We start from the raw sequence: 26,169 nt of genomic DNA, 5'->3' as shown, positions 1-26,169 counted from the left end.
CCTGTTCCAGCATTATAATGCCTCTGTGCACAAAGCAAGCTTCATGAAGATATGGTTTACATTGTTTGGAGTGGAAGATCTTGTTAAACCTGCTACAGAGCTCTGACCTCAACCCTAATGGGGTAAAAACACCTTTGGGATGCGCCCCAGGCCTCCTCACCCTACTGTACATACATACTTTACAAATGCCCTTGTGGCTGAAAGATCACAAATCTCCAGAAGCACACTCTAAAATCTAGTGGAACATCTTCGCAGTAGAGTGGAGGTTATTTGAAAAGCAAATGGGGACTAGATGTGGAATGAGATGTTCAAAAAGCACACACTAATCTAATGGTCAGGTGTCCACAAACGTTTGCCTATATATCTTATTAGATTATTATTTTTTTTTTCAATTAAATGCATACTATTTAGTGTCTGGATCCAAAATGGCTAAACAGGCCGAAAGCATATTCAAATAGCAAAAACATAAATATTTGAACTTCCCCTCTGTACTGTAGTTTCCTCATTAGTCTGGGAATTTGCGAAGTGATCACATTATATAGGCCTGTCAAGAATACTTAATTGCCATGAATACTTAATAAGTGATAAATTAGTTTGATGTGAGCTCTACATTTCTGACCTGAGGTGTTGATTTCTGGTTTGTCATGTTGGCTCAATTTTCTGCCAACATTAGTATTCGAATCAGTCCAGAAACTCAATTAAGCCCCTTTGTAGGCTAATTAAGCTGGACTGAGTTCAGGCGTAAGATCTCTACTGCAGTAATTAAAAAACTAAGTATTGCTTTGTGTATTTTGAGGAAAAAGAAACCCCACTGCAAACCATATTCTGATATTCATTTGTTTATATTCGGTGACATTGAACATTTTCTGGTACAAACCATTGCAAATTGTGCTTAACCGGAAAGAATATGAATACATATTGCCCCTGCATAACAAGATGCATATTACTGTAGAGGACTGATTAAAGTCTTGGTTAAACTGAACACCTGCCCTTCCATCTGTGGCGAGATGCCAAGCAGATGACTGGCTCAACCATTGATGAGAATATGCACTCATAAATAAAAGTGCAAATACAATATCCATAGTTCAAGCTGTCACACCGATGCTGAAATCATCTGCAGTTTAATATCAAAGGTTTCATTGAGAAAGACGAGGTGCGCAACTGTATCGTTTCACTGTTAGTCGGAGTCGTCAATCACCTGTCACTCATGTTCTCATAAATCTTTAAAACGGTCCTGAACTCAGAGTGTGCTCAGGTGACCTGCTCTGAATGCCAAATTGCTCGTTACTTTACCGACCGCACAAGACATGAGACTTTGCATTCACAGAGTCTCAGAGTCACTCGAGTCTCTGTGTGCACATGAGAAATTAAAAAATGACAACCTGATGAAAAAGAGAGACCAGGATGGAATCAGAATTAGAGCCCATATTATAAGAAGATTACAATCCCAGTGATGTGACAGCCGTGGGTGGCCGGGGGATCCACTGGGGAACATCTGGTGAGAGGGATGACACTGTTCTCTCCCCTGTCAATCAGCATGATACTAATTAGTTACTAGAATCTATAAGATCATGTATGTATACCCTGTGCCATAGCACTAATTGTGCTGGCTCCAAATGTCTTGGAAGAAGCTTTGTATTAGTTGCTTTCATGAGGCAGATAAATGAAATATTCGAAAATAAGGAAAAATCTAAAGGAAAATAATGAAGAAAATGAGGAACTAAGATTGATATTAATGGATCTTTCTGTCCATTACACTCACACAAACACAAGGATGCAAACATCCTTTTATGCTTTAAAGCTTTCAGAATTACAATGTGTAATGGTAATCTGATTTTGTAAATTTACATTTCATAACAGCGTGTAATATTTGTCAACACAATTCCTGTCACACACTGTCAAGTGACATGCATATGAGGATTTGATTTGAAAATAATGTTTTTTTTTTATTTTTTTATTTGCACTGTCTGGGAGAGTAGACGTGTTCCTTTGGACAGCTAATTTGGAATGAGTTGTAGCTTCTGCAATTTGATTGAAAAAAAGCTTCTTTAAATTAAATTCAATTAATTTGTTATTATTATTACAATTTGCTTTTAAGTTAATAAATTGTAAAGTTTTAATTAAAAAACCTCAGCAGTCGATGAAAACTACGTTCCTCCCTCTACATGATACATTTTCATCATTTACATCATACCCTTATCTAGAGCGACTTATAATCATCTTGTTCATGCATGTGAGAAGTTGAGGTTGAAGAGTCTTGCTCAAGGGCCATGCAGCAGTAGCTTTGTGGTGATTTTACCTAATGACTTTCTGATCAGACGTCAAATATCTAAACCACTGAGCTATCCCTTGTCCCCCCCCATTTTGCTCTTAATTGAACACCAGATGGCTTTGAAAACGTGTTTTCTAATTACACTGCTATCATTGTGTCTCTGACAGGCTGAAGCTCCTTAATAGGGATGTTCGTATCATTACTGTGGTGAGCACATTTACTATGCAGCATATATTGAGTAAAGCTCAATTAATTTCAGTCACTCTGGTGTAATCAGGTATGCTTTACTTTTTCCAATCAATTAAATCTGATAAGATGTGTTATGGCAAATGGCATGACATTTATTCACTCATTTATTCATTCAATAAATCATCTTCAATAAGTCTTCATATGGAGCCCATCCCAGAAAGAAACTGGACATGATACAAACCTACAAACACATTCACACCTTCTATAGTCAACCTGTCTACTGGCATGTTTTGGTAGGTGGGAGGAAACCTAAAAACCCAGAGGAAAACTGAGATCAGATCAAAAATGTTGCCACTGACAGGACATTCCGTCAAATACTTTATATTGGAAGGGAACGTTATTATTAAGTCACTGTTCGGTTTTCTACCACAAAGTAAACACTAGTCATTAATTCAGGCAGAGATTGCATTGTTTCATCCTGTACTACAGAAAATATGGAATTATAATATGATTTTAATTTAAAATCACACACATTCTATCTAACATTCCAACATCAAAATGTGATCATGTGTAATACAGCAAAAACAACCCACACAAAAACATACTATATTACAAAAATTGTTGGTCAAATTACTTACTAACAATATATGATACTGTGTATTTTTATATTATAGATAAATATGGAGTAAATTTTAGATGGACAGGTTTCTCACTCGTAACAAAATGATTGTAGTAATCATATGATCCAGATACGGGATTAAGATTATGTACTTTTTACGATAATAGACCTAAAACCCAACAGTACTATTTATTCCTACCACCCTGTTTATACATATTCAGGATGTAAAAAAAAAATAAACAGAAATAGTGAACAGTGTGTAAAAATACATATGTACATGCCTATTATTATTTCCCTCTGGGTTTAATAAAGTGCATTCCCTTTGGGATTAATTTCTCTCTCCCTCTTCCTGTCTCTTTCTCTCGATCTATCTAGTTACCCATCTATCATGCTCATTTCCTCCAGTCCTCTCCTGTAGAGCAACACAAGAAGCAGAAGCAGCAAGATAAAGAAAACAGTGGCATGCTGAATTCTCAGGAAACAAATGTGTTTTCACTGGCTGTTTTTTTTTTTAGCTTCCTGTGCAGCTGCAGACAGTCCAGTCTCATTAGATAAACCTCCTGGTCTCACCATCCATAAGCAATTAAAGCTGTTAAGATTGAATTAAGTTCTGAGGTTTGAGAGAGAGAAAATCGGCCGGGGAGGAAAAACCTATAAAGCGAGATTAAAGCTCCGACATGGCTCACCAAATTTGTGAGCGATGGCTAGTTATCTTTTCGTCTCTTTTTACCAAATGAGGCTTTGATCACATATTAGGACTGATGAAGGCAGTGGGGAAAGTGGGGAAAAGGGGTGTTAAGGGTACTGGGATCCTGATTGGCTGACTGGAAAAAAAGGTACTGCATAAACACAATGGGCATACAAGTGGGAGGAACGAGCTACTACCGGACCTCTTAATAAATTAATCTGAAAGATTGAAGAAAAACAGTGTTGCTTTCTGTAATGGCCCAATCGATCAGAGACTATTAACAAGGATGAAATAAGTGAAAACACACAGCTACCTTTTTGCTTTGGACTGCTTCCAGAAAGATTCACAAACAGACACACACACACACACACACACACACACACACCCTAAACTGCTTCACCATTTTACACCTGATTTACATTTGTGCAATATAACAATTCTATTGTCTCTACGTGATACTAGAAGTTTGAATCTTTGAGCTGAAAACCTACATGACACTGCCACAATATCTCGTGATTATATTATTTTTTATTATATTTTAGATTATATAAAATCTGCCAAACTTTGTGCATTTCATACAGGAGCTACATTTTAACAATGCAAGAATGAGTCTTTTTCGCTCCAGTAAATACAGACGGTCGGCACTTTGACATATTGATCTGGAATCATTTGCGCAGATGTTTTGACCTCTCCAATATTGATCAGCATCGCTACTTGTATTACCTGAAAGCCCCGCCCCTTTCTCAACATCTGTCATGCTCGTGTCAACTCAATACTGTAAATTGACAATGTCTAGATTTCATCAATGTGAAAAAAAGATAAAAAAGATTATCAGTGTATGCTGGACTTAGCTACCAGTAGACAAGAGTATATTAACATAAGCAGTTAAATACACCAACAACCAAGTGTCAAATAAAACACTACACAAAAAGGTGAACAGACAAAGCATTTGGCAATGTTGACACTGATTTGTTAAAGGATTACATCCTTCATTGTTTTGTTTTTTCACTCTCTTCTGCAAATTCTGGCAAAACCGAGGGTTTCATGATTGCCATGGCCGAGAAGCAGTTATCAACTGCACAGCTGGTAATGTTATTACACTCTTTCCAAATGTCTTTACACCTAAAATGAAATTTCCTGTCTTTCTTAAGCTAAGTCTGACCTGCTTTACTTCAGTAAAATGATCTGACCAGGTGTCTTAATAAAACATAAAGGGACTCTGTCTATCAAATGCGCTACACCGAAAGTGGCGTTAAAAGGAGAATACAGATGCCAGCATTAATATTATAGATATAAATTAATTCATGAAAAAATCATTCATCACAGTCATGCTGGTGCTCGTCACACTACCACCGTACCATCGATGATGTATAACTTTGCTTACCTTTTTCTCTAGGTGTTGATGCATCAAGTGCCAGGAAATAGCTGACTGCCTCTAAAATCTCTAGATGAAAAGGCATCTTTTGAAACAGCAATATTGGTCTAGACTACATTATAGGCTAAAAGTATGTGGATACCTGACCGTCATACCCATGGACAAAACACACTGGAGATGCTCTGACACAGTTGTCTAGCCATTACAATTTGGCTCTTGCCAAACTCGCTTAAATAGTGTAGAGTAAACCTACCAGCTAAGAATTCTACTGTGATGAGCCTTGAAATCACAACCGATAAACTCACCTTCCACATTTCATCAGTACACACACTTAAGAATCGAAAGGTCGTCAATCGCATAACACCAAACAACCAGATTTTTCTTCTTGACATTTGAACCACGCAAACTACCGAAAGTCATTCTCAAACTCTCATTCAAACTTCTATTGCTTTCAGTCTCTACTTGCAGAGCTCGCTTTAAATGCTAATATCTTCTATAGAGCATTCAGAACGCTGCGGTTCATCTGGTTCATAACCTCCTGCAGCTTTCTAATGTTATTTCCCCACTAAGGTCACTGTACTAGCTTACACTTGCAGCAAAAAACAACAACAACAACAACAAAACAAAAACACATAATGCTTTTCTTTACAGGCTTTAGGGGGGCTCAACAACACATTATCTCCGTACATCATTCAGGAGTGCAGAGCTGCACAACAAATAGATTCGGAAATATTTAGAAAGATTGAAATGGCTTTCTTTTAGATATTCTGCATGGTCCTAAAGAGAGAGGGCCTGCTCCTTGTGGACTTTTCTTCTCAGTGGCTGCAATCCTACCTCTTTGGACAGTACTACCTACGGTAGCATTACCCTCCTGCTGCAATGATTTGAAAAGAAAAAGTAAATAATGGATAAAAATAAATGCTAGTACAGAGAATTACAGACAGAAAGACAAAAAAAAAAAGTAAAGAAAACAATATGTAAATTACAAAAATATATTTTTTTTGCATGTGCTATTTGTTTTTGAGGAGGAGTGGTGGCTCCAGTGGTTAAGGCGCTGGGTTACCGATCGGAAGGTCGGGGGTTCGAGCCCTGGTATCGCCAAGCTGCCACTCTTGGGCCCTTGAGCAAGGCCCTTAACCCTCTATGCTCCAGGGGACCCTTACGAGAAAAATAAACCAAGGACCGTGACGTCGGAGCGACGTGGGGCCGCCTTCCCGTGGGCTCACCACCTGCAGGAGGGACCATAAGGGACCGGTGCTGAGAGGAGTGGGCAGCAGTCAAAGGCGGGGGCCTTGACAGCCCGATCCCTGGACACGGAGAAGTGTCTGGGGAATCTGCTTAGACTGCTGCCCCCGCGACCAGAATTACGGATAAGCGGGAGATGATGATGATATTTGTTTTTGACAGTCTCGACTGATCTCTAAATAGACTCCGGGAGGAGTGAAACTACATTTTGTGACATCTACATAATTGACCATCCAATATAAAGTTGCGAGATGCATAAAAAAGCCGAACAAAACACAATATTAATGCAAAATAAAAGGCTTCTGTTCATCGGGTAGTGGAAGAAAATGTTAGTCTCTATTTAAATGCTGTTCTCTCCGAAGATGTAAACGTGCAGAGAATGTCTGATGTGAAAACAACTTTACCCACTTTCTTTCAACTTTCTGATCTTTCTCAGATATTGATAAACCTGATAATAAAAACCTTCATGAAGCTCTCCATCTCAGTAAAATCAATCACAAATTCAACAAACACACACTAGTAAATAATTGCCCTGTGTTATTTGTCAAGTTCTTAAATATATTGTTTATTTACTAACGTTTAAATTGTCTTTTTTACTATCTCGTCCACTAAATTCCTGCATTCTTTTTTTCCATCATTTAGCTTATGTAAGCATATTGTTTTCCTTTCATTTTTGCATTGCAGTTAAACTGAAATATGAGAGTGTGCCAAATGACAAAGGCGAATGTATACGTAGTAAACCAAGCTAAAAGAAATATAAATGCATAGTAAATCCTGGTATTAAGAACAGAGAACTGAACAACTGCATACACAACGGGACAAGTGGAACAATTAACCAAGCAAGATTTACACAACATGGAAAAAGGTTTGTGGACACCAGACCACAAGATACGTATGTGCTTTTATAATATTCCATTCCAGATTTTGTCCTTAACTGCAGTTATAAAAAAATCCACTTTTCTGAGAACATGTTCCGCTAGATTTTGGAGTGTGCTTTTGGAGATTTGTGTTCATTCTGCCACAAGGGCGTTAGTAAAGTTAAGTATTGATGTAGAGTGAGGAGAAGTGCACTGTGTGTTCCAATTTATACCAGTAGTGTTCAGTACGGTTGAGGTTAGAGCTCTATAGCTGGTGACTCAAGATCTACCACTCCAACCCACACTAACAAGGCAAAACATTTCAAACTTACAGTATAACATCACAGGAGATCGGTGAAGTGATAAATAACACTGATTATCTCTTCATCATGGCACCTGTTAGTGGGTGGGATATATTAGGCAACAAGTGAACATTTTGTCCTCAAAGCCGATGTGTTAGAAAAAGGAAAAATGGGCAACCATAAGGATTTAAGTGAGTTAAGTGACAAGAGACAAATTGTGATGGCTAGATGACTGGGTCAGAGCATCTCCAAAACTGCAGTTCTTGTGGGCTGTTCCCAGTCTGCAGTGGCCAGTATCTATCAAAAGTGGTCCAAGGAAGGAACAGTGGTAAACTGTTGAACATTTAGAGTGAAGGCTGGTCCGTGTATTCCGATCCAAAGGACAAGCTTCTGTAGCTCCTGTCCAAGTTAATTGTGCTAATGTTCGACGGGTCAGAACTACATATTGCTGGAAAAGTAAATTGTCCCAATACTTTGGTCCATACTTTGTTTTGAGTACGATCTGTCTGGATGTGAAAGCTAGAGAGCTCCAAATTCGAGTACATATACATAGTTTGGTTTGTATAAATGCAGCAATGCAGCAATGCAAAAAAAACAGATCTTTTCAGTAAAAATGCTGAGAACAGACAACTGTTATAAAGACTGATGTTTATCTGCTGCAATAAAAGACTACTGTGCTTTGCTACAAATAATTAAGGTGTCTGCTTCAAATTAGAACCATGTCTAAAACAAATGACATGTTTCTAAAAAATGTAACTGAGAAAAAAGCTGGCCATGGCCAAGCTGACACATATTACAGTTTTTCTCAGTTGCTTTCAGATCCACCAATGATCAACTAGTTGGCTCAAATAGGTCAAAGGTGAATCTCATAAACCTTTAATGGTGAGCGTATACAGACAGAGCAAAACACAGAATGACAATTTCTGAAAATGGATGAACAACCAAGAAATGAACGAACACTAGTACAGTACAGTAAAAGTGTGAATACTGCCTGGTCTCTTGCAATCAATATAAATCAAATATGCAAATCAAATTAATGCATTTGTGCTGCTGAAAATTTTAGATGCCGTATAGAACAAATTCAGCCTTGTGCATTTTCAATCATTGCAATCCAAACTGTAGTTTATACCAGGAAACAGTGAAACTGTTCAGTGTCTTACTGACAACATGACTAATGTATATGGAACATTTTGGTGATCTTGTTTATGAACAATGAAGGACTTCTCATTCCGATGATCTTTTAAATGATTTTAAGGAAAATTGACTTTTGCAAGAAATCAAACAAGAAATGTGTTGTGCTGTTTGTACAAATTGTTTAGAGAATGCACTTACTGGTTTGCAAATATTAAGGATGATATGAGAAATGCACTGTAACGAACCCAGCCATTAGGGTTGCACAAGCCAGTGCACTCTCAGTGCCGGTCCCAAGCCCGGATAAATGGGGAGGGTTGCGTTAGGAAGGGCATCCATCGTAAAACGTGCCAAATCAAATTTGCAGATCATGAATCAGAATTTCCTACTGGATCGGTCGAGGCCCGGGTTAACAACGACCGCCACAGGTATCGTTAGCCAACAGGGTACCGGTGGAAATCGGCTACTGTTGTCCAAAGGAGGAGAAGGAGAGGAGGTGGCACGGAAAGAAGAAGTGTAGGAGAGTGGAGGTTCAGGTTGGTACTTTAAATGTTGGTACTATGACTGGTGAAGGGAGAGAGGTAGCAGATATGATGGAGCAAAATAAGATTATATATAGAAATATATAGAAAATGGATGGAAAGAGAAATGGTGATCCTGAAGGAAGAGAACAGTAAGAGTGTAGCGGAGGTAAAGAGATTTTCTGATAGAGTGATGAACGTTAAACTAGAAGTTTAAGGGTGATGATAAATGTCATCAGTGCCTTTGCTCCACAAGTGGCTTGTGAGATGAAGGAGAAGGAAATGTAAAAAAAAAATTCCGGAGTGAGTTAAATAAAGTGGTAGAAGGTGTACAGAGAATAGAAAGATTGGTGATTGGGGCAGACTTTAATGGGCATGTAGGTGAAGGGAACAGAGGTGATGATGAGGTGATGGGTAGGTATGGTCTTGAGGAAAGGAATGTGGAAGGGCAGATGGTGGTAGTTTTTTCTGTATGTGCGTATATGACAGCTCATGCTGGTACATTTTTGTTCTCTAAGGCAGCCGTGTTTTAAAATTACACATTTTAAAACACAAAAATTTTAACACAATGACAAGGATGGACAAAGTGTCAGATGGACATCTCACTTATGGTGTGAAACAGAATAAAACAGCACATAAATGCTCGTTCTGACCCTTCACTTAATAAGACTTTTGGAATGTTATTTTTTCTCTCTCTGTCCTTCAAAAGTTAGATGTGTGATGGTGAATTACAGTTTTTGGCTTGGAGCATTTCTCAAATCAGAAATGAAAATCTCAAAACTACTTAGTAGATGGATGGATGGATGGATGGATGGATGGATGGATGGATGGATGGATGGATGGATGGGACAGACAGACAGACAGACAGACAGACAGACAGACAGACAGACAGACAGACAGACAGACAGGCAGACTGAGGTAGATAGACAGAATCCCACTGCAGTTTTAGTATGGTACAGGAACACTATGTATTCTTTAAATAGCTTTGCATCTTGTCAAAAATCATCTAAATACATTTGCCTTCTTCCTGACGATTATCAAAAAATCAAATGTCAGATGGAGCACCATGTTTTCCTCCTATGCTCTAGCACTGGTGCCTTGATATTATTTTGCTCGCATATATCACACTTTGTTTTACACTGCCTGAATAATGCTGTCTGAGAAACAACTAAGTGACTTTCTTTTCCACGTATGGATGCCATTTATAAATGTGTGAGCCGTTATTGTCACCAATAAACAAAGCCAGCTGTATAATTATACAAAGGGTGCTGACAAGATATGGATCAATATACAAATCTCAGGCCAAAATAGAAGTCATAAATCTCTCTCACACATACACACACATGCTCATACTTTAACAAAATGGTACCAAACTGTCAAACAAATGGCTAAAATAATTAGTATTTATGTTGTCTAACTGACATTACTAGAACTTACAGGTTACTTATGCGTATGAGTTACTGGGTTACGTTATCATTGCTAGAGTTTATCACAAGTAATGAGTAGCCTATTAACTGCAGCTACATGCTTTTTTCAGTTTTAAGCAAAAATAAGACATTTAATCAGGAAATATTGTATTCAAAGCAGCAGATTAGCTGATTATAGCTTTCATGGCAAACTGATTTTAATACCTCATATTGAGTAGTTCGTGTCCTTTAATACAAGACAGAAAACTGCTTTCAGAACAAGAAACATTTCAGACTGCTTTACTCATCTCTACCATCACAAGCTGGAACAATTTACTAGCATAAGTCAGGCATGGATAATCAGATACCTGTAACATAAATGTAAAAAGATTTTTAATGGGCTACCAGGTTTATGCACACGAACATGTGAATGTGGATTGATATATGTTTTGCATGTAAACACCTATAAACCACCTAATAATGTTTCCTTGCATATACATTATTCAAATAAAATTAGTTTATTGGAAAAGAGGAAAGTGAAAAATTCTGAGTGGTACAGACTAGAGGACTGTATTGGATATGCAATCTGTGTAGGTTTTCATTTTCATGAGAGTGAATAGTCAGATATCACAGGAATAAGTGTGTGATCAGATGCTGTATGAAGCTAATGAATATGAGTGTGTGAACATATATAAAGCTCATGGGTAGGAATGTGTGGTCTGATATGATGCACATGGCTTAGATATGAAGCCCATGGGTATGAGTGTGTGTCAGATATGAAGCTTATGGGTATGAGTGTGTGTCAGATATGAAGCTCATGGGTATGAGTATGTGTCAAATATGAAGCTCATAAGTATGAGTGTGTGTCAGATATGAAGCTCATGGGTATAAGTGTGTGTCAAATATGAAGCTCATGAGTATGAGTGTGTGTCAGATATAAAGCTCATGGGTATGAGTGTGTGTCAGATATGAAGCTCATGGGTATGAGTGTGTGTCAGATATAAAGCTCATGGGTATGAGTGTGTGTCAGATATAAAGCTCATGGGTATGAGTGTGTGTCAGATATGAAGCTCATGGGTATGAGTGTGTGTCAGATATGAAGCTCATGGGTATGAGTGTGTGTCAGATATAAAGCTCATGGGTATGAGTGTGTGTCAGATATGAAGCTCATGGGTATGAGTGTGTGTCAGATATGAAGCTCATGGGTATGAGTGTGTGTCAGATATAAAGCTCATGGGTATGAGTGTGTGTCAGATATGAAGCTCATGGGTATCAGTGTGTGTCAGATATGAAGCTCATGGGTATGAGTGTGTGTCAGATATGAAGCTCATGGGTATGAGTGTGTGTCAGATATAAAGCTCATGGGTATGAGTGTGTGTCAGATATGAAGCTCATGGGTATGAGTGTGTGTCAGATATAAAGCTCATGGGTATGAGTGTGTGTCAGATATAAAGCTCATGGGTATGAGTGTGTGTCAGATATAAAGCTCATGGGTATGAGTGTGTGTCAGATATGAAGCTCATGGGTATGAGTGTGTGTCAGATATGAAGCTCATGGGTATGAGTGTGTGTCAGATATGAAGCTCATGGGTATGAGTGTGTGTCAGATATAAAGCTCATGGGTATGAGTGTGTGTCAGATATGAAGCTCATGGGTATCAGTGTGTGTCAGATATGAAGCTCATGGGTATGAGTGTGTGTCAGATATGAAGCTCATGGGTATGAGTGTGTGTCAGATATAAAGCTCATGGGTATGAGTGTGTGTCAGATATGAAGCTCATGGGTATGAGTGTGTGTCAGATATAAAGCTCATGGGTATGAGTGTGTGTCAGATATGAAGCTCATGTGTATGAGTGTGTGTCAGATATGAAGCTCATGGGTATGAGTGTGTGTCAGATATGAAGCTCATAAGTATGAGTGTGTGTCAGATATGAAGCTCATGGGTATGAGTGTGTGTCAGATATGAAGCTCATAAGTATGAGTGTGTGTCAGATATGAAGCTCATGGGTATGAGTGTGTGTCAGATATGAAGCTCATGGGTATGAGTGTGTGTCAGATATGAAGCTCATGGGTATGAGTGTGTGTCAGATATAAAGCTCATGGGTATGAGTATGTGTCAAATATGAAGCTCATAAGTATGAGTGTGTGTCAAATATGAAGCTCATGAGTATGAGTGTGTGTCTGATATGAAGCTCATGGGTATGAGTGTGTGTCTGATATGAAGCTCATGGGTATCGGTGTGTGTCAGATATAAAGCTTTTGGGTATGAGTGTGTGTCAGATATGAAGCTCATGGGTATCGGTGTGTGTCAGATATAAAGCTCTTGGGTATGAGTGTGTGTCAGATATTAAGCCAATGGGTATGAGTGTGTGTCAGATATGAAGCTCATGGGTATCAGTGCGTGTCAGATATAAAGCTCATGGGTATGAGTGTGTGTCAGATATGAAGCTCATGGGTATCAGTGCATGTCAGATATAAAGCTCATGGGTATGAGTGCGTGTCAAATGATAAGCTCATGGGTATGAGTGTGTGTCAGATATAAAGCTCATGGGTTTTAGTGTGTGTCAGATATAAAACTCATGGGTATGAGTGTGTGTCAGATATAAAACTCATGGGTATGAGTATGTGTCAAATGATAAGCTCATGGGTATGAATGTGTGTCAGATATGAAGTTAATGGGTATGAGTGTGTGTCAGATATGAAGCTCATGGGTGTGAGTGTGTGTCAGGTATAAGGCTCATAAGTGCAGTGAGATACAAAGCTTATAGGTATGAGTAGGTAGGCAGATATGAAGCTCATGGGTATTAGTGTGCGGTCAGATATGAAGCTCATGGGTCTGAGTGTGGTGAGATGCAAAGCTTATAGGTACAGTATGAGTAGGTAGGTAGATACAAAGCTAATGGGTATGAGTACTGTATGTGATCAGATATGAAGCTCATGGGTATGAGTGTGTGTTCAGATACGAAGCTCATGGGTATTTATGTGGTGAGATATGAAACTCATGGGTATTTTTGTGGTGAGATATGTAACTCATGGGTATGAGTGTGTTGAGATACAAATGGGCTGGGCGATTAATTAGGTTGATTTTTATCAATGGTGCAAAACACACCAAAAAAACTAAACTAATTGTAACTCCAGTTACAAATAGTGTCATTGTGTTACACTCTAGTGTCTGCACAATCTTTGTAAAACTTTAGTTTAAGCTGAGCTTGTCTTGGCAGGGTAATGTGGGCATGTGCATGGGAGAGTGCATGGGAGAGAGAGAGAGAGACAAAGAGTTTAAGAGTGACAGAAAGAGCAAGAGATAGAAGAGCAAGAAGCAAGAAAAAAAAAAAAAAAGAATAAGAGCCATTGAATAACACAGTTAATAAGTTTCTCAGGAAATCACACTGACGTACAAGAACACACCAGCCATCTTCATTTACATAAACTGTGGGCAAACGTGCTGGAAAAAATCCAACATAATCGAATTGTTCCCTGCATATCGCAAAAGCTCATCGTATAACTTTTAAACAACTTTACTAAGCACTAAGGAATTTTGCATGCCTTTGAAAACTCTATTGCCTATGAGAATATGTGTATTGTGAGAATTCAATATCCCCCAGTCTCTGCGTGAGATTTATGCTATTCTATTCACTTGAGCTTATTATGACTCTCTGCATATAGGCTCCAATAAAACACACAGTTGAGCTATATCATAAAGGGATGCCAGTTTTACAACTGCTAGTGGCCATATTCTAATTCCGTCTAATTCCATACATGATCATAACTGTCTTTATCAAGCATGTTATTCAGTGACCCAATGCAATTACTGCTAATTTCAAGCCTGAATTCTTATTGCATCTAAAACACCAGTGGAATAATTCAAATCAGATTGCACTTGCTTTAGGGTGGGTGTGTAAGATACTTTTGAGTTTTAATTCAAGGTATATTTAATACATTTTGCTTGCGATCATCATTTTGTCGCTCATAATTAATAGAAATATACAATGCATGGACAAAAGATTGTGGATGCCTGACCATAAGGTGCGTACATGCTTTTTGAACATCCCATTCCACATGTAGTCTCTGATTGCTGTTTTAAAATTCACCACTGTTCTGGGAAGATGTCCCACCAGATTCTGGAGTGTGGAAATTTGTGCTTTTTCAGTCACAAGAATTTTGAGTAATGATTAAAGTCAGATACTGATGAAGAGGTGCAGTCAGGGTTCCAATTCATCCCAAAGTTGTTCAAACGGTTGAGGTCAGAGCTCTATTGCAGACCACTCAAGATCTTCCACTCTAGCCTATGTTGCTAGCTTTGTGCACAAGGACATTGTCATGCTAGAACAGGTTAGTTCAAGTAATTGGACATTTTAATGCTACAATATCCACAGACATCCTAAACAATTGTTTGCCTTAAACAAGAATTAAGAATCTTCACCAAGAATCACATATGGCTGGAAAGGTAAGCACACCAGCATTTTACAGATTGAAAACCCCCATTATAAATAGTTCACCAACTCTACTGCACACGGTCGAAGAAATCCCATCCTGCTACCACAGACTGACTAATTCCGACTTTATACACTGTCCAAACACATTGGTAAGTATGTGTCATTTTCTACAACCATTCAGGAGCACTGGATGCATGTAGCTGAAAGCCATTCATTATTCTCTACATTCAAGCTAAGCTAAGTGAAGCTTGTTTAGATGTGGTGAGGGTGTGGTGTATCTCGAAAGCTATTGTGTGAATCAATCAAGCACTTCAACATGCCATTACCCTGACTTTCTGTTTCAGAAGGAAAAGTACGCCTGTAGCTCTCAAGTCATTTTATGTAGACTTAATGTATACTTGGCATCCCTTTTGTTTTTACTCAGTGCAGGGCAAAAAAAAAAAAACATCCAAAAGATACATTTCAATGTCACAGAGATAACAGTAAGAAAGAAAGAGAGAGAGAGGGGGGGGGGGGAGAAAGAGATCGATCAATGAGCTATAGCAGTTCACACAAGGTAAATGGGCTGAAGTGATGAGAAGGGCCCACTTCACTCATTCTTAGCAGACTGAAAAATGACAGCTTGCAGTGACTGGATATCTACTCCACTCCACTGGACCTTTTCAGCTCCCATCAACCTTTCTCTCCTTAACATGTCCTCTTCCCCTGCCAAAAAACGCATCTCCCCCTATCAGTCACTGATCCTCCACACCCCACCTCCACCATATTCAATCAAGGGCTACTGCAGAGACTGCCTTTACATTCTACTACCAACTGCTGATGTCCAGACCAGCACACAATCACCTGTCTTTGGGAAAAACTGTACTGAGTGGATTTCTGATTTCTCAGTAATGGAAAAAGCACAATAAAATTGGTATTTATCTCAATATTGTAATTAATTACTAGCTTTTGAGCTCAGACAAAAATGAATTTGTGTCGGCACTAGACCACAATCGCCCACTACACCTACAGTCATTCCCAGAATAATTGGCAGCAAAAATAAAAGACTGTATTAAACTAGATGCAACGGACCTCATTATCAAGCTGGATACAAAAGTATTAATTTGTAATTCTGTGTAACACTGCAATTAAGTCAAAAAGCATTGGGTATACAATTTAGACAAAACATTTGAAGAGGAAGGAGTTAGCATATAAAACCTGCTTTTACTGTAAAGTCCTCAATTTTAAGTCCTCGAGTTTTGTGGGTGACAAAATAATTTGAATGGATTGGGTGAAGCATTTACATTTACAAACATATACAAGAGCATAAAAAAATAACCAGAATGGTCAGAATTCCTTGCAAATAATTTTAAAAATGTATTTTACTCATTTTACAAAAACCTACCTTTAGGCTGTTCACGTTAGGGTTCACGACAGCAGATCATCCGTTTCTATTCAAATAAGTCCTCTACATCTGCCTCTTTTAAATGAACCACCTGCATGTCTTCTCTCACCACATCTATGAACCATGTCTTTGGATGAAGTAGCATTCAATTTTCACTTCACTTGAACTAAAAGACCCAAATCTGTTCCAGCATGACAATGCTTTTGTGCACAAAACAAGTTCCATGAACATATGGTTTGCATGGATTGAATCGGAAAATGTTGAGTGGCCTGCTATAGAGCGCTGACGTTAACACTATTGAACACTTTTGGGATGATTTGGAACACTGAACCAGGACTCTACAGCAGTACCTCACTGTACTTACACTTTTGTAGTTGAATGAGCTTGAATCACCACAAGCACTTTCCAAAATCTAGTGTTAAATCTTAAATCTTTCCAGAAGAGTGGACATTATTATAACAGCAAATGGGGACTGAATATGAAATGGGAGGTTTAAAAAACACACTAATCTTATGATCAGGTGTCCACAGTGTTTTGGCCAAAATCAAGGGGCCATAAATTCAGTTCAAAAGTATAAAGCAATTGAACATTTGCCAGGAAGAATTTGCATGAGGATATTATGTGCTGCTTGTTTTCTTGAAAGGGTGCCAATAACTCTGAAGTGGAATGTATAATTTTACTTTATTCCCGGACAGCTGAACGCTCTTCAACCCACTCACATCGGCCTCTCGACGTTAGAGGCATCAGAGGAAATAGAAGAACATCATTGAGCTTCTTGAAATGCTGAAAACATGCTGGGAACAGCGGTCGCTGAACGAGGCCATGGGAAGAGCTCGCTGTGCCTTTTAGAAACCTCTCGTCTTATATCGGCACACAGTCTCCCAAAAGATCATGCAGCGGGCCTGAGGCGCATCATTTATTTAGCATCTATGCTTTCCTCCGGTCGAGCCAAGACCCACCAGACAAAAGCGCCAGAATTAACATGCAGCATCTTCTGTCTCTCGGTGCTCAGCTTAAGGATTTATGTAATAAAAACTGAATGCATTTCCAGCAGGAGAGAGAGAATAGGCTCGAGATACTCAATCACCTTGAACGGCACTTCAAAAGAACAGCGAGGGAATACGTAAGTATGGAGTGGAGCCACCTCCTGGCTGCTCGCCATTAACAAGCAACGTGTCGTAAAACAGCACACGAGGTAATGAAACATCTGCATTCACCCTCACAAAAACCAACGAACTCAACAGACTAACGCAACCCCAGACAGTTTGTGCGTCATTTCCAACAGAGCCTTCTTTTTTATGACTTTGGAAAAAAAAGAGGGAGCAACGGAGTGGCATGTGGAGAAGGAGCGATGAGAAAGTGATGAAAGATCAGAAAGTTTCGCTGCAGTGGCAGAAAATGAAAGCCATCAAATGCAGGCAGATTCATCCATCTCCAGCTCACATCATTAGTTTGCCTGAGTTCACTCCTCTGCACAGCAAGATGGAGTGAGTGAACGAAAAGGAGAACGAAAGAAACCCAACTTCAGGTCTGCACAGAAAAAATTGATTCTACCTTTAAAAAACTCTAAACCTTTACTTATCTGACCATTAGTGATGACAAAATTGTGCTTCCCACCCACTACAATTCTGATATACCTTCTGTTCACGTTAGTGGGCTTCCAGCCAAGGTTTGAGCTTCTTTTCTTATTCAGTCTTCAGGATTCACTCAGCCTCTTCTCCTAAGAAAAGCAAAGAGAGAGAAAGAGAAAAAAAATCAATTTCTCCTTTAAAGTAATGACTTTTAATTGTCTCTTTTGTTTTTAACGATACTATATTGTGCACAGACAGAACGCATTTGTTTTCCTTCCTATTTAATTCTCATTCTGGGTGCATCTTTGTATGTATGTGTGTGAGTGTGTTCCAGCTGTTAAGTCATCACCTCTGACACTATGCATGAGGGTCATACCCTACTTCAAAATTCTGAGGTGTCGGCTTTATTCTGTGCAAGGTGAGCCCATCGCTCTCGCTCTCGTTCTTAAATACCACATAAGGGAAACCTGGGAATGAGATACCCTGACTCATTCTGCAAGATATTATCAAGGGTAATGATTTTTTTTTTTTCTTCAGATTGAGAGAAGAGAGAATTCTCGCAGATCACCACACTATAAAATGTTGTTCGCACTGCCGGTAATGAGTGAATTTAGAATGATCTTATTAAAATTACAAAGCAATTACAGCGTAATGTGCTAATGATAGACTCAGATCAATTTGATTTTTAAATAATGAAATGTTCCACTGCAGGTTAAATAAAAAAAAGTGCAGTGTAAAATGAACGACCTATCTGTGTTGATGAACTGAGTGGGAAGAGGAAAGGGAGAGAGAGAGAGAGAGAGAGAGAGAGAGAGAGAGAGAGAGAGAGAGAGAGAGAGAGAGAAAGAGAGAGAGAGAGAGGGGGAACAATGTGTTGTCTTCGACTGGATGGACTGCATTTCTGAGAACTCATTTCTCTCTCTCTCAGATACGGTCAATACAGAGTGAGTAGAAAAAAATGAGGCTGTGGAAATGGATATACAGATTTGCTCGAACGCAATGTACATGGAGGGATATACTATAAAGCCAAAAGTATGTGGAAATCTTATTATCACACTGATGAGCCCAAAAAAAGGCTTTCCACTACATTTTAGTTAATGTGGTGTAGGGAAACGTGCTCATTCGGTCACAAGAGCATTAGTGAGGACATGCACTGCTGTTACATGAGGAGGTCTGACACACAGTATGTGTCATGAACCCAACGTTGGACATTGTCATGCTGGAACATGTATGTACCCCTTGGTTCAATGTAAACTGGCACTTGGCTACAGCCTGCAAAGACATTGAAGATAATTGTGGCCTTGCAGCTTTTGTGGCAACAGATTCTCATATGATAATCAGGGGCCACATATATGAAACAATATAGAATATCTACACATACATTAAACATGACTAATTATTTATTGATAGTTTAATTTGAATGTTTGTGTTGGCACCAACAAAATTATAATAAAATATATGATAAATAAATTGATATTATACAGTTAAAATTTTTTTAAATACCAGTTCATGTGATGCGACAAAGACAATATATATAATACATATAAGGCCCTAATTTAAATTAGTTGGGACAATTCATACAATTTTAATAAAAACAAAATGTAATCATTTGTAATCAAGGCTCATAAACCCATATTTTCTTTACAATGGAACATAGAAAACATATAAAATATTTAAACTGTGGAAATGTACCATTTTAAGTAAAAAAAAATTATGTAATTTTGAATTTAATGGCTGTGACACATCTCAAAAAAAGTTTGGAAGTTTGGAAAAAGTAAGTGTTATTAAAATGAAACAGTTGAAGAAACATTTTGCAACTAACGAGGTCAACTGACAACCTGTCAGTAAGATGATTTCATAAAATGAAAAACACAACAAAGGACACCCAGAACTGTTGAACTGCAAGCATCTTGTATAAGACATACTGTATATGAGACAGCATTTCTCTCCCAAAACTTCAGCAACTAGTCTCCTAAGTTCACAGATGTATACACACAGACATATGCTAAACAGTGGTAAACATGGCCCTGTTCTGAATGTTTTAATCTGTGGCAACCAAAAATTTCCAAATGAATTGAAACATAACATTTGCTTTTTGTTTTATTGTGAATAAAATATGAATATTTGAAAATATTCCTATTCAGGTTTTATTGTGAATAAAATATGAATATTTAAAAATATTCTTATGCATTCTGTTTTTATTTTAAATTTACATTGTCTCAATTGGAATTGGTGTTGTTGAAATTGTTGAAACTTTAAAAAAACTTTTTAAACAATGCCTGCTAAGATTTATGCCAAGTATTCATTTAAATCTTTCATTCACTGAAGACCACCTCGGTGCCTATTCTGTGCCAGAAATAATACAGTTCACTCTCTGGCTGGATCACTTAATGGAAATCTATTAGCAGCATAGCCCCGTTAAATGAGAATGGATAAAATAAGCCAACATCTTTTTCTTTCAAACCCACAGCCTGTTTTTTCATCACCCATCATTCTCGGGAACATTTCCCAGCCGAGTGCTTTGGGGGGCTGGGGTTCAGTGAGTCTGTTGACAGCAAGGTCGAGGGCTCTTCTTCCAGCAGCTTGAGCTCAATGCAGTGACAGTAGGGTGCTGTCTAAGCACTTTCAATCACCATTATTATTACTGTCACTTAGTTGGCCACAAGTGACATGAGTGAATTACTTGAAGTCCGCTTGCATGGAACATTTAAAATAATTAAGTAAAAGACTTAAATTACATGAGATCAAGTGTGCATTTAGGGGATGTCTTAATTGAGCATCGTGTTTGAGTGTTTTATAGCAACACCTTTGCAAATGTGTGCAAACTCAAGAGAGTGTTGTGCGTGAAAATCAATAACCGACCAACGGTTTCAGAAACAGACAAACCTGCCCATCTGGCTGCAACAATAATCCCACAGCAATCCTAATCACATTTTCCCCAGTAAGTTAATGCATAATGCAAACATTTAATTACATTTGACCTGCATTTTGCATACATTTTGAGCATTGTGCTGATGTCAAACGATGGAGAACTGCATGAAAGAGAAAGAAGTGGTTCACAGAGGACAATTCCCCTGTGTAAATATCAAGGCAACCTGCCCCCAATACCATTAATGTGAAAATAATGCATTGGGTTCTTCCCTAAACTGTTACCACAAAGTTAGAGGCACACAATTGTATAGGATTGTCTTTGGATGTGGTAACATTATATTTTTCCTTCATTTGAATTCAAACCTGTTCCAGAATAACTATGCACAAAGCAACCTATGGTTTACATGGGCCGAAATGGAAGATCTTGAATGGCCCTGATACAGAGCTCCGACCTCCACCTAATTGAACACCTTTGGAATAAATTGGAATGCTGTCTGAACCCCAGGCCTCTTGAACCTACATCAGTACCTGACTTTACTAACATTCTTATGGTTGAATGAGCACGAATCTACATAAGCACAGTCCATAATGTAGTGGAACATGTTCCTAAAGAGTGGAAGTTATTATAACAAATAGAATAGCAAATGGGAATCGAATGTTAAAAAAGCACATAGAATCTTTTGGCCAGGTGTCCACAAACTATTATTAATACTGTATACACTGCTTTTTAAAGTGAAAATTTAATCGGAATAAAACATTTAAGTCACAAACACCAAATGAAACATTTTAGAACAATCATGCAACAGTTATTTCCATTTCATTTAGTCAGATCCTAAAAAGTACATTTATTTGTCCTAGATAAATAAATTGGCACTCTGCCAGCACTGCTAATGAAATTCCCAGGATCCCCTGAATGCTGGGATGTGGTCTAGCATCCTGAGCTGTTCTTGCCTTTATAAAGCCAATAGTGCCCTAGTTTTTTATTCACATCTCTAAGCCCATACATATAGGCCATGAAAAGCAAAGACCACAGGAGTGAATGATCTAGGACACTCTGAAAACTGAAAAACATCAACTTAAAAAAAAAAAACTGTCTAATATAAGGTCTATTCAAACATTATATGAAGCAGAAGGTGGTTGAATGGAACCATTACTTTAACCAGGCATTAAGAGAGACTACAGTATTTACGTTTCCAGGCAATAAGATGAATACAATACAATCTTTTTACTTCTTGTTGATGCTTTGGATACACACAGCCAGGAACATATTAACATGAATCCTACACTGATATTTAATAATATTGCCACACTGCTCAGCAGGGTTCATGAGACACGGCATGATATATGAGCTTTGGAGTGGATCAAACACAACATGTGAACGCTACGGGGAAACACGCTTGCTCTCATTGCCTGTTTTTTGCACTTTGCATGTCAACTTCCTTTCATATTGCTGTCCCTGACAAAGTTTCCTGACTGTTACAGAGTCACAGTGTTTCAGTGCATGCATTTTTCCCCAACGGCTGAATAAAAAAAAAAAACATGCATCAAAGTAAGGACTTGCCTGCTCCAAGGCAATGTGGTAAACGGTGTGTTCTGAAAATTATACCTACTTACAGTTTTGAGTGGAAAGCAAACAATGTCCCTCAAAGGACAAATTATTTTTTTTTATTGCAACATATTTCAGTCATCTAAATGTGAAAAACATGTAACTATAATATAATATAATATAATATAATATAATATAATATAATATAATATAATATAATATAATAATATAATATAATATAATAACTATTATGGTTATTAATGTGACAGATGCATGTATTCATTCATCTGCTGAAAACATTCTGGTCAGGATCCGAAGCCTATCCTGGGTATTAGGTGCCATTAGAACACCTTCAGGATGGGATGGTGTTCCAAAAACACCATGCAAAATACCATAATCACACGGCTCATTCATATATAACTGATCCGTAAACCGGCATTTGTTTGAGAACCTGAAGGAACCCCTTTTGACACTGGGATGGTGAAAAGAAAGTTTAGACACTAATTGGAGGATCTCCAACTGCTAGTAAAACTTCAATAATCTCCTTAAACACCAACCAAGATGCACACTCCTCTATAAATGAAGCAGAAATCCTAAATATTGTATAAATGTCAAGGCTACTGCACAGCTGAATTACCACAGGACCTTGTGGCAGAGTTGTAATTTAGAGCTATGCTTTACATTTTGATGAATACACTGCCGTGCGACACAAGATACATTTTAAGGGCAGCGAAGCCTAGTTCTGTGCACTGAATGCACGATGTGGAAATCAGTCGAATGCAAATATTATTTATAGACAAATAACACTGTTTATCAGCACAGAGACAGACAGCAGATATGAGACGTTAAGTTGAAAGATGAAAAGAACAGGACAGACAATAAAGTCACAGGTTAAAGAAAGAGCTGAATAGCAGTTCCATGAGTATTAATGAAACCCTTTAGAGAGTAAAGGAAACTTGTTTTACTTAAGGGCAATAAAAAAGTAGACAAATCAAAGTAAAATTCCAAGGATTGGCTTTAGACGCCAAATGAATTCATGTGATTTCAGGTCATGCTGGTAAAATGCGATTATTAAACGATTTTTATTGCATCATGATGCATTTAGATCCTGTGTTTGAGGAAGTTATTTTATCAAAGGATTATTAGAGATGCCAGAATTACACTATATAAAAACTTTGCTACTGAGTCAAGGTATCTCTGGTTAGAAAATAGAGAATGCCTTATTTCCCTCCAGGTTGTGGTCATTTTTATTCATAACATCCACAATGTGTTTAGAGTCAGTGCTAGAAACCTCAGGCATTACATCAGCTACTATGTCAATTTATATCAGTGTTATGTAAATACCTATGTACACTGTATGTCAGCTAAAATAAACACTTGTGCAGGAACATTTATCAGATTCATGTTCAGAATTTAGCAACATTATTCTGCCAGGCATGATTGCTAAATAAAAATATGTCTGGAGAACTGGTAACTTTAATTCTCCCATTAACTTTTAAATTTCAATCCAATTTCCTGGCAATTGTGTGCTTAAAATCCAGACACATGATATTATATTGAGGGAGGGTGAAATATACACGCCAAATTCTGCATGCATGGACTCACAGAAGCCCATGATTGGCTCATGCTGCTGTGATTGACAGAGAGGACAGAGTGTGCCCCCACTTCCTTCCTGAGAGCAGAGCTTATTATGCTGTCTTGGAATCTTGTACAAACAATGCTGACCTCGTTCCAATCGCTTTCTCTTATTAATCTCTGCTTCCATGAAGCAGTGGCCTGGTTAAGATATTGCAAAAAAAAAAAAAAAAAAAAAAAAAAAGCAATAGCTGCCTAAATTGTTTTTTTCAGTAAGAATGCATTTGCATTCAGAGACTCAAGATCATCAAAAGCAGAAAAGAAATTCGAGCATCCTATCAATATTGTATCTAAATAAAATATAAGAAACTAACCGTAGAACAGAATCAGATTTACTGAATGATGAAACAAACCATCCATCGCTTTAGGCACAGAATCCTAATCTCTCAAGTGAAAAGCTAGGTAATAATGTTGCATATGAGTGTAATGTCTTAACACAGTTAATCCTGTTTAGTTCTCAGATCAGAAAAAATCTCAGGCTAGAGTGGCTCACATCCACAACTTCCTTTAAATTCTCCAAACATTGAAATTCCAAAGTTTTTTTGTCAGCACTTTTTTCTTTCTAATTAACTGCTCTTCCTTTTTCCTTACTTTTACAAGACCCACCATAGCCTATAATCCCCCATGCTGTTGTAATCTTTATGTTAAAACCATAAAGCCTGACAAACTGTAGTACATTCTGGCTTACACCATTGCCCAGACCAGCTGCTTGCGCTCTACGGATCTGATCTCAGCTATTAGGTCATTTTTAAATATGAACCCAGCCTTGACACCTCCTAAGCCTCATTAAAATGTTATCAAGCCAACAGATGTACTGTAAATACACACCGATAAGCAGAAATCCACACAAAATATTAAAAGCTATAACTGTGCAATAATGAGAACACAATGCATCACAAAGTCTCTTGTATGGAATTGTTACTCAGTCAGGATTCATCGCTGAGTGTGTTAAAGGAAAGTGAAGCCAAAGTATCCAAACTGTTTCTGAAATTAATCGCTCATTGTTTTTGCCTAGAGTGTTCAAAAAAGCAAAAAAAAAAGAATAAATTCGTCAAATGTCTCAAACTATAACCTGCCTGTTCACGGAAATTTGCATACTGTTACTTTGCATTGCTACCTCTTCATGTCATCCTACCTAATACAGTAATCTCTTCTGAAGGGAAACAGTGCACCCCCAAACAACACACACACATACACACACACACACACACACACACATACACACACACACACACACACACACACACACACACACACACACACACACACACACTCTCTATTCTACGTGACATGAGCGTAAACAAAAACACGCTGTGCAAGGCTACAGAATGCACAATGTGGAGTATAAACAGCAAGACACATAATGCCAAACACCCCATTGCAGCTCAATATCATCTCAAAACCTCCCTGGTGGTCTAGTGGTTAGGATGTGGCGCTCTCACCGCTACGGCCCGGGTTCGATCCCCGGTCAGGGAACCAACCCCAGCCACTCTTAGTGCCGGTCCCAAGCCAGAATAAATGGGGAGGGTTGTGTTAGGAAGGGCATCCAGCGTAAAAACATGTGCCAAATAAATTTGCGGATGATCCGCTGTGGCGACCCCTAACAGAAGAAGCTGAAAGAAAGTTTTTTATCATCTCAAAACCTCCGATTTTAAAGTTGAAAGAGGCGAGTCATAACTCGCTTTCAAACCCTTTCCCCAATACAGCCTGACAATACAACCTTGATCACCAGATCACGTTTTAGAGGCATAGACTTACTATTCTAAGTGATCAAGAGGTTAGAGGATGTCAAAGCAAAGCATTTGTACAGTTTTCAGTACGTTATCACATTTCTTGATGTTTCTAGCTGTAATTAACATTATTTTAATGAAAATTTAAAAAAACTAAAATCCCACACACATGCTGTATTATGATTCTCAGTCTTTAATTTAATCTCACTAAATTAACAATGATGATATAAAATTTTTTTTAAAACGAGTATTTATTAAATTGAACACATAATAAATGTTTTTTTTTTAATAAATAAATAAAATAAAAATATCACTGCCTGATGATGAGAGTGACGCCATCATGACACAACAAACTGCATTGATTAATTTTCATATATATATATATATATATAT

At 38.0% G+C, this 26,169-nt stretch overlaps 1 protein-coding gene across 5 annotated transcripts in view; it reads right to left on the bottom strand.

Annotated features, from left to right (window-relative positions):
• tspan9a (tetraspanin 9a) overlaps positions 1 to 26,169 on the bottom strand; it is a 222,632-nt gene that overhangs the window by 112,167 nt on the left and 84,296 nt on the right. For 4 of the 5 annotated variants that reach the window (XM_083551978.1, XM_083551981.1, XM_083551979.1 and 1 more), the window contains one exon: positions 18,061 to 18,143. The exons of the other annotated variant lie outside the window; for it this stretch is intronic. The gene's annotated coding sequence lies outside the window, so the exon portion shown is untranslated. The remainder of the gene's footprint in view (positions 1 to 18,060; positions 18,144 to 26,169) is intronic. 5 annotated transcript variants of the gene reach the window in all.

Source organism: Silurus aristotelis, assembly GCF_946808225.1.
Source record: "Silurus aristotelis genome assembly, chromosome: 10".
NCBI classification, from domain to species: Eukaryota; Metazoa; Chordata; class Actinopteri; order Siluriformes; family Siluridae; genus Silurus; species Silurus aristotelis.
This window is presented reverse-complemented; position numbering and strand designations above follow the sequence as displayed.